The sequence below is a fragment of the Erpetoichthys calabaricus genome, chromosome 14, assembly GCF_900747795.2.
Source record: "Erpetoichthys calabaricus chromosome 14, fErpCal1.3, whole genome shotgun sequence".
Taxonomy (NCBI): Eukaryota; Metazoa; Chordata; class Cladistia; order Polypteriformes; family Polypteridae; genus Erpetoichthys; species Erpetoichthys calabaricus.
This window is the reverse complement of record NC_041407.2, coordinates 91,227,968-91,240,947: the sequence shown is the minus strand read 5'-3', so window position 1 is coordinate 91,240,947 and position 12,980 is coordinate 91,227,968. Positions and strand designations below refer to the sequence as shown.

Sequence of the window (12,980 nt, the reverse complement as noted above, 5' to 3'; positions counted from 1 at the left end):
TTCCACAACCTCACTGACCTCCAACAGACTTACACTCCTCTCGCTCACTCAAATCCTCATCTGCAGCTCTACTTTCTGTACCGCACATCAAACTCTGTTCTATGGGAGCTCGAGCGTCTCTCATAGTGCTCCTCAACTCGGGAATTCTCTTCCCTCTCATGTACATCAGCTCGATTCAATAACACATTTTAAAACTACCCTCAAAACTTATCATTTCAAACTGGTATACCAACTGTGAATTTTGCCCTGTTACTGCCGGTTATCTTTGTTTGTCTTTCTTTTAACAGTGAAATTATACACTCAATGACAAAAATAAACAATTTTATTGTATACAAATTGGCTTAATAATTTCTGAAAACATTTCACTCATTCCTCTCTCAATCTCTCTCTCTCACACACATGTGCACACACACACACAATGTGGTTACTTAAATATATACAGGATAGCATCTAAAATCCATGAAACAGAATTGTCTTATATAGCTTTTTCCATGTGTTGCCACTCTGTAATTTGAGAGTATTCAGTCTGGCAATATGGTGCAGCCTTAGTTTGTGGAAGACAGACACAACTAAAGACATGAGCATAAAATGATGGTTGTCAATTTCAAACTGTGTTTCCTCAATGTGCTCATTGAGAAAAAACACATCATCTGAACCAATCTCAGCCGAACAAATGATTGATCAAAGATACACTGACAGCTTTCCCTAATGTCGACTGTCGGATAACATGCTCAGCTACTTTGACCACCTTGACTGTACTCTCAGAAGGAATCATCAAACCTCCTTTGTTTTTTAATGTGAGCAAGTGGTAGCTTTGATCATATGATGCCGGTATAGCATTTGTTACCAAACTAGCACGGTGCACATCACAGGACAGCTTTCTCAAAATCCCGTCAAAGGGCTACCTCCCACTGCTTCCTGAGGTGTATTTCTTTGGGAAACTTTCAAAGTTTGAGAAATGTTAACAGCTAACAACAATCTACATAGTTAGTGACTAAAAACGTTTAGCCAAAACGTTGTTTGGAGGCTCACTTGAGCACATAAATGCATATCTTTACTAGCTTAGCCTGGCGTAGCTAAAGTTAAGATTATAAAACGGGATTTTCTAATGGCCAAATAAAACCAAAACAATTGTACAGCTTTACCTATGAAATGTGATCCCTGTGATCTGGTTTGGAGCGTTCAGCGGTTTGTACAATCCCAAGCAGCACATGCGTGAGGCATCTTTATCCATTACTTCACTCCACAGCAGTGCCACTTGCAATATGGCGGCGACATTGACTTACAATGCTGCTTGTCATGAGGTGTCTAGTAATTCTATGTCTATGCTTTGCCCCCCCGGACCCCCCCCCTTCTGGGGCCTGCACATCCGGGGCCAGCACATTTCTGAACCGCGTAGGGCCCCCAAACTGCTAAGAATGGCCCTGCTGTAGCTGGACGTCCAGAGCGCTCTTCATCCGTCACACTAGTACAGCCATTTTCGAACATTGCAATCCACTCATAGACGTCTCTACGGGACAGAACTTTATCCCCATACTGAACACATATGCTGAGATGAATTTGTGCTTCTGGCATCCCTTCTGCCCACAAAAGCGTATGACAGAATGCTGTTCCTCTTTGGTGCAATTTATAAATTTCACAGCCATCTTCACCACAGGGTGACAACTCTTATACTATACCGCGAGTGCAGCTGGCTTGAAAGACAAAACTAGTCACACAACACTCTCAGACACGACCAATTACTACTACTCCTGCCTTCTCTGTTTCCAACGAAAATAAAAAAGTGCGGAAGCTTTTTGAACATTACTCGTACATACAATAAGATCTTGGAAATGAGCAGAGGTCCATGAATTCACACTAGCCAAGCTTACAATAGAAAACAAATCTTGTTCTAAATCTTCCTTGTATTCCCTGTTCTGTGCTCCAATCAAGGCTAACTATCATCAGTTTACCAGCAATCCAGATCCTCACCAATTACTTAAAATAGGGAACCAATGCAGGACACATTTCAAGGTGGAGAAGCTATTATCTATTGCTCCTGTACAGTTGATTTGCCTTTTTCCACCTTTTTAGGCCTACTCAGTGTTTAAGTTATGGAAAATTACAAAGATTAAGACACCTGGAAATCTTTATAGAGAAAATGTAGGAGCATCTTACGAACATCTATACCCAAGACTTAATGCTGCAGCTAGACTTCTTTTTCGCATATGCAAATTGGAAATTTTATTAAAAGAAATCTACCCAACTTTCTACATCTAGCACCCATATCAATCCCAGAGGCCATTTTGATTAGTCTTGATGAAGAGTCAAACAGCATTACAAATGTATAAAAACACAAATCTCGCAGGATTTCACTTTCACCAAACAACAAATCTTTTAATTCTCGCGGATATGCCTCTTCATTGGAAAGAAACACTACTTGTCCCTGATGGCAACACGAATCAGACAATCTACAAGTCTCCGACTTAAAGTTTAAATCCGAACAATATATTCAATCTCTTTTTGCTGTTCCATTATTTCACAGAGTAATAATTTCCGCTTGTTTGCGCTAATGTGATCTTTACTATGATTTTTTTGTGACTTTCAAATTTTCGTAGTTCCTTTATTGCTAACCGGCTCTGCATGTGTATCATGCCAACATTTTTGAATTCTTTACGACATTCTACTTTGTCATCTACTCTTTGTCTTTTATTTCTGGCCCCGGGTGTGGTTAAATCTCTTGGCACACAGTCTCGTCTTGCGGGATATGAAAGAATCTCTCTGAGAAAGTCGCGTCTCGTCTCTCTTCCAAGATTTTTTTTATTATAATATAGAAATTTCAAAGAATCTGCCCTTCAAAAGATCATAAGGGACATTTGAAAAGGAACCTTTCAATTGGCCTTTCAGATAATTAGTGGAACTCAGCCATTCATAGAATACACTCTAGTTCTATATGCACTACACATTCCACAATTCAACTAAAAGCCTTTTCTTCAATCACATTTATTTTGCTTAAAATCGTCTAAAGTGTAACCAGGGCAGGAGCCAACTGTGAATGTTGCCATCTATCTTCAGCATCACTAGACTATATGTTTTGGGAACTCACTAAATTAACAAAATTTCAGACAAAAATCTTAACATACTTCTCAGGCAGCTTGGTGTCACAACCACTGCTAATCCATTATCAGCGATATGTGGGCACTCCCGGACAGCATTAAAGCGCATAGGGAGCAATCGATTATAATAGTCAATAGCACACTATTGGCATGTAAACTTACCTCGCTCGACTGGAAGAATCCCAATCCACCTTCTATAACTCGATGGGTAAACAATGTTCTATATTACTTTAAATTAGAAAAAAATCTAATTCCTGTTGAGAGGATAAGTCCAAAATGTTTTTAAAATGTGTCAATAATTTATTAGCATGATTAATATTATTTTAAAATGAGCCAGTGATTGACTTTCTATATTGTTCGATAATATTTAAAAAGTTTTTTTTTTTTTTTGCTTGTGTCTTTTCTTTTTCTCTTGGATGGGGGATGAATCTTGTTTTTTCCCATTTGTTTTCTCTGTATTAATTTTGAGGTAAATGGTTGTCTCAGTGATAGATAGATAGATAGATAGATAGATAGATAGATAGATAGATAGATAGATAGATAGATAGATAGATAGATAGATACTTTATTAATCCCAAGGGGAAATTCACAATCATGTTGTGATTATGTTTAATCATGCCATTGTAATGGCAAAGTACTATAGCCATATCCTCCCCATAATGCTGCAACCTCGTTAGAACTACAACTCCCATTGTTCTTCTGAACTCGAGGCCGCAAGCGTGTAATAAAAACCCGCCCAACAAATTGTTTTTTTTTTGGTCTCTTTGACGTAAGTCGTTTACGGAAGAGGCGAGAGTGTGAAGGTCTGTAGTGAACGTTTATTTATTACTTTTGAAAGACATTGGGCATTGGATAATAGAGTAGTTGATTTAACGTTATTAGGTTTCCCATATACTTTCGGATGACGCGAAGGGTATGTTGCTGGGGGGGCTCGTTGGCCTAGGCCCATACAGTCGCCTCTATCGAGATTTCCATCTTATATGTCAATTCCCGACTTAAATAGGTATGTCCTTTTATTTGTTTAAGTTTTCGTAGTTGGTGTTTCGGGAATTGGTGAGTAGCGGCTTACTGTTGTAATATAAAGCGTTAGCTTCAATAGTGCAATAGGTATAGCGAGAGTGTGGCCATAAGGTGTTCGTTTTTATTTTTATATCATAATTGTTATGTGGCTGCAATCGAAAAATTAAAATTGATAATTTTAAGATTGTTTGTTTGTGTGAATGAATATGCTCATAATTATTTACTAATGTTCCAGAAAGAATTGTGCTACGCTTTCAAAGATCGTTAGTTGATCGCCTTTATCTGTTTGTTGAATCGCTAAACCGCACCGTCAGTTACGATCTACTATCAGGTGTGTACGTAGCCGTCTTTATACACGGGAACGGTAATCGAGCTCTAGTCTTTGTTTTTTAAAGAGCGTATTGTGAAGTGCCGATAACAGATGAAAATGTTAAGCACTTCGTTGCTAAAAGATTTAACTGTTAAATCGTGTTCACGTTTCTCTTTTAAAGTTCTTCATGTTTAGCCTCGGACACCACTAGGCGTTATTTTCGAATTTTTGGTGTGAGCCTTTGAACGAGGATTACCGAAATGTTTTTGCGGGATCGTCCTTTGAGTTTCTTGCGCTCACGTGCTATGGGGATCTTCATGGTTAATTCCTAGAATGACCAAAACTCCGTTCCAGTCTGTTTAAATGTAGTTCTTGTTTTGATTTATAAATCTGAAGATAAAGTGATAGAAAATATGGTAGATACGGCTTCCTTACATGGTAAATACTGTATATTTAAATACAAAGAAGTCTAAATTTATGTTTTTGACAGTTTGTAATGTTAATCAGGGAGTCGTTTTTACTAAATGGTTTATTTTAAAATTTGTGTACTTTAATTGATAATGTATTACTAATGTGTATTAATATTGATACAATAAAGTGTGATTTTAAAAAAAAAAAAAAAAACTGCCAGTTCCAAGTACTTTCATGTGAATTTTCCCTCAAGAATACTAGTACTACTTGCGTGTTTCAGAGCATTTGAACATATAAATACATGTTTGACAACAGGAATATGAGGGTCAGAGTGGGAGTACGATATGACCTCATCACACAGGCCTCCTATGTTCCTGTGCTCCAATTCTTTATCGGACAGTAACACGGGGTGGCGCAGTGATAGTGTTGCTGCCTTGTAGTAAGGAGAGCAGGGTTCACGTTGGATCCTGGATCCTCCCGGTGTGGAATTAGCATGTTCCCCCTGAATCTACTGTTTTCCTCTGGGTGCTTTGGTTTTCTCCCACTGTCCAAAAAGATATGCAGATTAGATGAATTGGAAACACTAAATTTTCCCGTGTGGAGTCTTGGGTATTGAGTCTCCCTGTCCAGGGTATGTTCCAGCCTTGCATATTGTGCTAGATGGGAAAGACTCCCAGCACCCTCACTGACCCTGATCTGGAGTAAGCAGGTTAGAAATTACACGGCAATGCTACAGCTAGGCATATTCTGCTCCGAAAACCAATTGAAACATTTTAAAGACGAGTCACATTGAAATTCTAATTTTTCACTGTAAAATGAGATTTAGGCAGGAAAAGGAAAGGAATCCAGACATCTGATACTTTTGACTTTAAACATGTAATACTGTAAATATATTTAAACTTGCATCCTCAGATTATGACAGTCTCATTTTATACCTACTTTTTTTTTTCATAAGTCTGCTTAATCCAATTCTGTGGAGATCACTTCACTACAGTGCCACCCCTTATGGTTTACAACTGGTTAGAAAGCTGCATGGGCCATGGTTGTACTTAAAAGTTGTGTGGATGTTTATAAATTTTGGGTAGTTTTGCTGTGAATGATTTTAACTACTATCACAGTCCAAAGCTTTCAGTGCACTATATATGTGGAATAGGAGAAGAACTGTTCAGTTTTGGTGGTGGGAGTTGACATTGGCACAGCTTTTTATTTGAGTCAAATAAGTCTTGACCCTCATCGAAGCTATCTTGCTCTCTTTTGGTTGCATGTGTATTAATAAAGGGTTAACAACAAAACTGTCACTGTGTTCTGTGAACTTTCAGACTGAAAAAAATCCTGCACTGGTATAGCTATCTAAACTATGTAAGCAGCTGACAGAGAACCTAATACTGCGATAAAAGCAACTTAACAAAGAGATGAAAAAGTACAAGTAGGAATACTGTACCTACAGTAGGCTATTATAGGAGAGCAGGTGTGATCAACTGTTTTGCAGCAACTGGGAGCTCATTTTTATTCACACACAGAACACAATTGTTTCCATGTTTGTTTTAATAAATGCTCATCTTTTGATGTGCTATTTCAGTTTTGCTAGAAAAAGATGGTCTCCATGTTTGGTTGTGACATGCTCATCTTTTGGGACTTGTGACCTGTAGAAATGGTATAAATAAGCTCTGATATTTGCCCGGACCTTTAAAGCTCAACCCAGATGGATGGATGATGTCACTGCCACCTGTCTCTGAGAATGCCTTCCACATTGCCGAATTTGATGACTTCCAGTTCTTGGGCTCTGCCCTCCAAGACCTTGTGTTGTCAAGAGCTTCATTCGAGTTATGATTTACAATATAAGAAAAACATTCAACGAAGCTGTTAGTTCTCCTGTGTGATTTTATTATGTATCACTTGGCAAAGGGGTATCATCGTTTGTAATGTTTATATAGGTTCAGGTTAAGTAACACACCACAATCCCTAACAAACTAATTCCCTGGGAGTGTGCTCCCCCTGCTGGACACAACGTATGGTTCAGAAGAAGCCAATATTGACTCTTCCTGATGGTCGCTAATCTGTTGGGCCAGTAGCAGAGAAGCAACATTACAGGGAAGGACCGTCCTGTACCTGTGTAGTAGTTTCACTTGCCAAAACTGCAACAATAGTAGTTCAGTGGTTATTTTTTGTGTGCGTAGATTCAACTGGTGCTTTTGTCAAAATCTTGCCTTTTCTTTACAGGTATAATGAAATACCAGTGCTGTTACTATTCTGCCATAGTGGGTTCAGGTAGGCATTTATTTCATTCTAGATGTTTGTGTTTACTGAATTACAATTTTTAACTCTTTCATTTTGTGGAATCATAAGGAGAAAACTGTTGTATTGTGTAAAGCTTAGAAATTCAACACATACCTACATATGTTTGTATACGTTGCTTTGTAGTTATATAAAAACTGTGTTTGACTTTCTGCTTTTTGGATTTCTCATGGTGGTAACAAAAGTAACATCTGATTGTTCCATCCATCTTTAGTTGCTACCTCCAGTTATATTTAAACCTGGTCAGGGTTTCACATCACATATTTGCCCTTGAATTGAACAAAACGTATTGCAAAAGCTTACAAATGGCACTGTCATGCTGTCTGTTTATGAATAAATGCTTGCAGTGTACATATTCCCTATTTATCCTATTCCAGGTTTTGTTTTGGGTCTGTCCAAGTCCTGTCCCATTAATCGTAAATGTGAGTGGCTTTCCTTGTTTAATGTTAGGGAAATTAACAATATAAATTCTTTGAACGGTTAGATTTGTGTCTTAGAAGGGATTTAAATATTGATCTTGGCCCTATGAGGCTCCACAGACCAGGATATGTATTGCATATGCTTTTAACCCAGCTGTTGTTTAAGTCCCTGGTTCATTGTCATAAGCCTGTTACCGAATCAACCTCACTTTCTCCATAACTCTGTTTTGAGTGAGCAGATGCATTGCCATACCAAACTGCAATGTGTTAATTTGGACCACAGAAAAGAATATAGTCCTGAAATTGGACTTCATTGAGATCCTGTATGTTTTACAGGTCAGGAAATGTACCAGTAATACAATCAGACTATACTCGCCTGGGCAAAAACTACTAGACATCAACCATTTGTTACATACTGCAGTCACTATGGTTAAACACAGTCCCTGATTCATCTGTCTTTTCCTGATTTCTAAACTTCATCCAATCTCAATTATTTATTTTATTGAGACTTAATTGATATGTTACTGGGCAGGAGTGCAGTTCTACTTTTGTTTGTGTTTTTGTGCAATATATTTTTACTACTACTGGTGCCATATTGTATGTTTAATTTCATTTAACATTTTATGTGCATGGAATGTAACACTTAGAGAAATTCTTAGCAACTATATTGCCTGGCAATAAAGTTCAAACTCAAGAAAAATACTCATGTAGCAGTTATGCACAGGGATGCTTAGTTGCTGTCCTTTCAGTTCAACCACATCAGTTGTGGGAATAAGGTGCATGAGCTGATGCATTTCCCTGATACTTCTGACCATAATAATAGACCCATGAAGCCAAGAATGATATAGCAATGGCTGCTGTTTGTGACTCTAAAGCCTCATTCGGGACGGGATTAGTTTCACAGCAGCAAGTGATAAATGTTTATTGAAAGACCTCAGTAATTTTAGTCTCATCCAAATAGCTCATGTTAATAACTGTCAATAACTTCACAGACTTTGTGTTCACATCTCAGTAAAAATGAGTGATTTTTGTCTTCGGTAAAAAGTCTGTTTTTAAAAAAAATACTTGTGTGAATCAACATGTCAGTAATAATAATCCTTCATTTGAGCCTTTCAGACTGGACTAAAGTTGTAGAGATCTTCTGGTAATAATTACTTTACCCTGTGCCTGAAGTGGGAAACAAGAAATGTCTGTGTACTCCTTGTGCTTGCTGAATATGGGGGTGTGTTGGGGGGGGGGATTACAGTTACAGTATATCCCCTTGGAGGTGCATCGGTATGCTGATATACCTACTTTCTATATAAATTGTGTATATGCAGCGCTGTCCCCCTTGGAGGTGTAAACTGACATTCTTATAAATAAAGGTTACTAGTGTAATCCTAACTGATGGTATGTATATAAATTAAAGGGAATGAGTACAGAGTACTGCATGGCTGGCAAATCACTGAGTTTACACCGCCTCCTGGTGTAAAAACTACTCCCATCCTAATAAAGCTTAAAAATGACAGAGGTCATCCGGTAATTACTACTTTACCCCCACCTCCTGGTGTAAAATAAATTCAGTCCTAATGGGGCTTTACTGGAGTAATTTCAATTCTGGCTGTATCTGGGAATGCTACACGAGAGGCAACATTGAGCCTCTTAATTTCTCATTATGTTAGCCTATAAAGTGGAAAATAAAGTAGGGCTGTGGTCTGTACTTTCTGACCTTTTTTTAGGGTTGCTGTATACCCAAACTGGATACAACTGAGGAAGATGAATGCCAAACTTGTGTAGCTTATCAAGTATGTTATTTACTCTTGAGGCTGCAAGAGTTTCATGAGCTCAGATTGCATGCCTGTGGTATAAACGTTTCAGATGCTGGACTGATGAGTGACTGAATACCAGTTATACATAATTGACTGGCTGAGAAAAATGCACTTGTACATCTTGATAGTTTTTTTTTTTTTTTTTTTTGGTTAAGAACTATTGTACAATATTGTGCATATTCTATTACTGTATATGGTAGGGCCTTTACATAACATGCTATTGATGTTTGGCTGTCTGTCATTATATGTAAAAAAAGTACCTATTTTTAATTTCAGATGGCATTGTGACGGGGGCAATGTTCAATTATTCAAGTCAAATATTTCCAGGTAAGGACATTTGGGCACCAATAAAAGCAATTGATGTGTGTTTTGAAATGCCATTCATGGGCACTGGTGCAACCATAGATAACTGAACAGTTTTAAATGGCATAATTTCCAAGGTGAATGGCAATTAGGTATAGCTTGTGAATTTTCACAAGAATGAAGTAGGGGAAGTTATGACTACTCAGTTTGCTGGTGTCTTTGGCTGTTGCTGAATCCTTGACACGTGAATGTAATGAATAAACTACTACTTTACCAGAATGGACGCAGGTTAACTGTAAACTGAATGGCCTGCATCTAATAGAAATGCAGATGTAGGTAAAAAAAACTAATAACCTCTGCATTGCTTTTTTAATACATACTTCAGGGTATTGTCCAGTTTAAGTTCTTGAAAGTCTAAACAAACAAGCTGAAAAGTAGGGTTGTACAGTATGCCAGTACTGGGAAAGTAGCTGAAAACCCAAATTTTAGAAAGGTACAGTACCAACATTTTGGGATTTTCAGTACCAGAAGTAAACATCGGCTTTCCTTTCAATCCCCTGCACCTGAACACTAACACTCGCTACTGCTGTTGTGATAAAACAAAACTAAACACCCCAACCCCCCCATAACACCAACTCTGTTGCTTTGATGGTATTGAGACTTCACTGGCCTTCCCTATCGCCCATGATTACTTCATGTGATCTGGACTTCACAGCTATCGAGAAGGAAGTGTTGTGTATTCTGGTGCACAGGTAAGGCAGGAGGAAGCTAGAGGGGTTTGGTTTTGGCATTTGTGTTATCTGTTTGCTTCAGAACGGTTTTGGGATGGGGAAAGAGGCTCAGTAGCTGGTATTAGTACCAAAGTCAGTTTTAGTACCAATCCAACACCACTGAAAATACTTAAGCCCTATCTTCATGTTTTAAAATGTTGCTGCTGTTGTAGCAGTAGCATCACATGTACAGAGTAGATTTCTTTTTAAGGAAATTGAACTAATAATAATCTCTTTCCCTCATTTTGCAGACACTGAAGCACTTATGTCTTACTAGGCAAAATTGGAACAATATTGGGAGAGCCTAACTTTTCTCTTCTCTTAGCTGTTTCAGGTATGATGACTAGTTACTGTTATGCCTTGTCATTGTTTCTGTGTGCACTGTGGAGATGTACTTTAGTCCATTCAAAGTCTAAAACAGTAAATATGAAACCGGTTACATGTGGATAATCCTGGATTTAACAATTTTGCATCCTCTGTATTGAAGTTCCCTAAAATAGGAAAGGGACAATGACACTGCCCACAACTGTTAGAGAATAGTATTAGCTGTACTGCATTTTCACAACTCTAGGTGAAACACCAAACACTTGTAATTGGCAGTCTTTGCTGAGAAAGGGCAGTGACTACTTCTCACGTGTACCAGCTGTGTAAAAGAAATCATTCTCAATATAGAAGGTGCTGTCTGTCTACACAGCATAAACTGTCTTACATCAACTACATCAACTGGGCATGCCAAAACCAATGGTATGCTGGGTTCCAAATTTACTTTCCCCGTTATATTTTATAGCCAACCAAATGTACTGTTACAGTACTCGGAACATCAGATTTACAAATTGTGTAGTATCAGGTGCATATAGTTCAGTCCAAGCAGAACAGAAAAAGCTGTACTAGTACTGGACTCTGTAATACTTAGCAATACATCATTTAATGTTGAGCATAGGGTACTGTGGCATCACTCTACAGAGAACATTCACATCTGTGTGTGACTGTGGTTCGGGGGTTTTTTTTTTTCTTTTCTTTTAAACTTTGAGGTTGATATTTTGGTATTCAGAGCAGGTCAATGATGCCACTCTTGTGTTGGACAACTGGATGAGATCTGTGGATAAGGAACTGAGACCAGCCTTGTAATGTCTTGTATGTTGTTCAGGGGCTTACCCGTTTTCTCATTGGCGGATTACCAGTTGGAGAGTACCTTGGTTGTGCTTTGTGATAAGGATATTGACAATGTACATGAACGAGCTGGGAAAAGTAACTTGTGCTTTGGTTTGTTCTACGTTGAGGGGAAAATTTATATATTTTTTAAATGATCCGATCATGAGTCCCTAGCACATGAGGAGACTGGAAAATGAATCATAGTATTTCATTTGTTTGGTGTGCAAGGTGTCAATGAAAACTTGGCTCATCAGTACGATTTTTATCAAGCACTCAGTCGTTTAATCTCCTTGTAAAATGACTGGATTGTTTTTTCTTGTATCAACCTTTTTGAATTTTTCATGTTACTGAAACTCTCCTCCTTTCTTTCTAGACCTCTACCATGCCCAGATCAAAAGAGATTCCTGAAGAAGTGAGGAAAAAGGTTATTGAGGCCTACCAATCTGGAAAAGGGTATAAAACAATTTCTAAAGATTTGGGACTTCAAAGAACCACAGTCAGAAATATTGTTGTCAAATGGAAAAGGTTTGGGACCACAATGAATCTTCCCAAGAGTGGCCGTCCTGCCAAAATCACTCTAGGTGTGATTAATAAAATAATCCAGGAAGTTAAAGAGAACCCCCATAAAACATCCAGAGATCTACAAGCCTCTCTTGCATTAGATAAAATTTGTGTTCATGATTCTACTATAAGGAGGACTGTCTGCAAAGAGAGGATTCTTGGGAGTGAATTGACACCAAAACCATCAACAACCAAGAGCAGTAAGGTTTCTGCTAAACATGCCAAAGAGCCTGGTTAATTCGTGCAATGTATGAACAATGTGTACCACATAGCCCAGCTTGTGTGTATTTGTGTAGTTTTTTTTTTTTATTTTTTTTTTTTGTACTAATCTTTTGACTAATGTAAAAAGATTTTTAGTACTCATGCCTAATTACAGGCTTGTCATTTTGCTGTGCTATGGTTGTACTTTGTGTATAATATCAATGAACCATCTAATAAACTTTAGGAACTGTATTCAATGGTTTTGACATAGTAATGTGTTTAATCAAACTCTGGGTAGATTTCTGCCAGCTGTTCATTGTTTTAGACAAAGGGAGTGAAATGGCAGATTTTATTAAGCAATGGACACAAGTAGAAAGACCTTCCAAACACAAGTTTAAACAGTTAAAAAAATAAATAAATAAATAATAAACAGCACAGCTTTTTAGCTGGGAAAAGAGAACTTTGGCAATGGATGCAATGTACCAATGTCACCTTTGTGTTACTGTTGAAAATTTGCTTTTTCCAGACTTGGGTCATCACTTCAGCTTGGTTATACATCTGTGCCCAACACTGCCTGACTTTGTGTGTATTTATAATATATGATAATATGATGTGCAAACCTTCTGTGTGCTCCA

At 37.9% G+C, this 12,980-nt stretch overlaps 1 non-coding gene across 1 annotated transcript; it reads left to right on the top strand.

Annotated features, from left to right (window-relative positions):
* The first annotated feature begins 6,824 nt into the window (after window positions 1–6,824).
* LOC114665492 (small nucleolar RNA SNORA16B/SNORA16A family) lies at window positions 6,825–6,939 on the top strand. Its single transcript, XR_003718418.1, has one exon. It is a non-coding gene; the product is annotated as a small nucleolar RNA SNORA16B/SNORA16A family (small nucleolar RNA).
* Window positions 6,940–12,980: the final 6,041 nt, after the last annotated feature.